We start from the raw sequence: 2,290 nt of genomic DNA, 5'->3' as shown, positions 1-2,290 counted from the left end.
ATCCAGTGACATCTAAGACTTCTTACAGTATAGAGAAGATGAGTACATGGTTAATAAAAATGGGAAAAACTTTGTGCTTTCAGTGCATTAGAATGCCCAGTGCTGTATTTAGCTCACCCGGAGACATGTGACTAAAGCAGAAATATTGGTTGTGTAGTACTATAAAAACAACTCAGTTATTGGAAGTTCATCAAGAATTAGTTTCTTACAATTGTTGTGTCAGTCCAGACCAACTTGTTCAATGGTTATTCTGAATTTTGCATGTGAAATATACACTGCTACAGTGAACAACCCCAATGTGACTATTAAATGATCCTTCCTCATTTCAAGATACAATGTAGACAAGTTAGGAGAGGAATGAGGTTTAACATTCTTTTCTTAAAAAAAAAAAGAATAGCAATCATTGACAGACCTAGTTGAAAAGTTTAAAATTTTTACACTTCCATTAAAATTTTCAACTTTAACTCAAAAGGTAAACATTATTGCAACTACTGTCCTTATTTTTAACCATTTTAAATTACTTTAGCTAGCAACCAAAAGGATGTTTTATTTTTGAAAAAAAAATGCAAAAATGTCCTTTCCTTGTCTAACCACCACAAGTATCTTAATTTTGTGCACAATAGAAATGACTGCCTAAAATTCAACAGCAGTAGAAGTTCTTCATTCCACTCTTCGTCAGGGTACGTCAGCCCTGCTCAGAAGGGCTGACAGTCACCCTGGGTCCTGGGTCAAGGAAGGAGGGGGCCCACCTCCCTGCCTCCAGAAGAGGCGGGGCCTAGGACAGTCATCCCGTAGCGCTGCCTGGGCCACATGCTTGGGGTCTCCTTCACTGCCATGCAGAGGAGTGGATCAGCACTGCTGTGACACTTCAAAGCTCCACCTGCTGCTGCTGCTGCTGCTGCTGCTGCTACTTTGGCAGTGGCAGTGGCCAGTTCCTGGCCCTTTTGAAATGCCTGGCCCCAGGGCAATTGCCTCCTTTTCTCCACTTTCCCCTTCTCCTGCAACAGTTGGCAGGCCAGGCCCTGCTTCTCAGCATTACAGGAAGTGCCTTCTTAAAAGTTTCTTATCCCAGTCTCTTTGCTGGCACTGCCAACAAAGATACCCATGAGGGCCAAATGCATAACATTTTACTTCTAAATGAGTTCATATTTTGACCTAAAACTACTCTATTGCCAGTTTCTACAATGCCATAAACTGCACCAATCCTACCTTTTCTCACCCAAATCCAAATTTCTTTCAAGTCATTTTTATATCCATTCAAACTTAGCTTGCTAACCCAATAACACTTGAGTTATCAGAATCAAATTACAGTCTTTCCAGTGGCAGTTAAGATTCCCCACTAAGAAGATCATTAAAACAAGTAGCATCTCCACTGCTCTTGGTTTTAATGACATTTGGTGTTTTTGAATGGGAAAGAATTGCACAACATAGCTTTGCATATAATTGTTGTGTTCGGTGTAAGAACTAGAACTAAACTACTCCAGAATTCACCCCAAGCACTCATGATGACACTCTAATGCTGTGTTCCTTAAACTATGTTCCACAGGACACTGGTGTTCCATGAACAGCTCACAGGTATGCCGCAAACATTTGGAAAAATACACTGATGGTCTATAATTTCTATTATTAAAACCAGATACAATGCTACTTCTTCATTTCTATGATACCTGATTAAATTACTTCATTTTGGTTTTGCTGTGTATGTTGAGGTTTGTTATTTTTTGGTCAGAAAAAAATTTTTAAAAGAAAATTTTCATAGGTGTTCCACATAAAAAATATTATCGTTTGATGTTCCATGGTCTCAAAAAGTTAAAGAAATACTCTTCTAGTGCATGTCAGCTATTCTTCCTCTGCAGTGTCTCTTCTTTATGAATACACACACACACACACACACACACACACATTTTGTTGGGAGCATTACTGCTTGGAAGGCTATGCATAGTTCAACAGCTATGCTGGATTTGTAAGAAGTTCCTTCTGTTGTTTCATTTTCCTGATTGTTTTGTTTTTTGATGGTTTTCCTACTTGGAAGGTTTCTGAATTCACAGTGTCATGTATGATCTTCGGATGCACATTGTTGGATGCCCACCTACAATAAAGTATCGCAGGGGTAGCTGTGTTAGTCTGGATCTGTAACAGCAACAAAGGGTCCTGTGGCACCTTATAGACTAACAGAAAAGTTTTGAGCATGAGCTTTCGTGAGCACAGACTCACTTCATCAGATGCATCTGATGAAGTGAGTCTGTGCTCACGAAAGCTCATGCTCAAAACTTTTCTGTTAGTCCATAAG

This window comes from Carettochelys insculpta, chromosome 23, assembly GCF_033958435.1.
Source record: "Carettochelys insculpta isolate YL-2023 chromosome 23, ASM3395843v1, whole genome shotgun sequence".
NCBI classification, from domain to species: domain Eukaryota; kingdom Metazoa; phylum Chordata; order Testudines; family Carettochelyidae; genus Carettochelys; species Carettochelys insculpta.
This window is presented reverse-complemented; position numbering follows the sequence as displayed.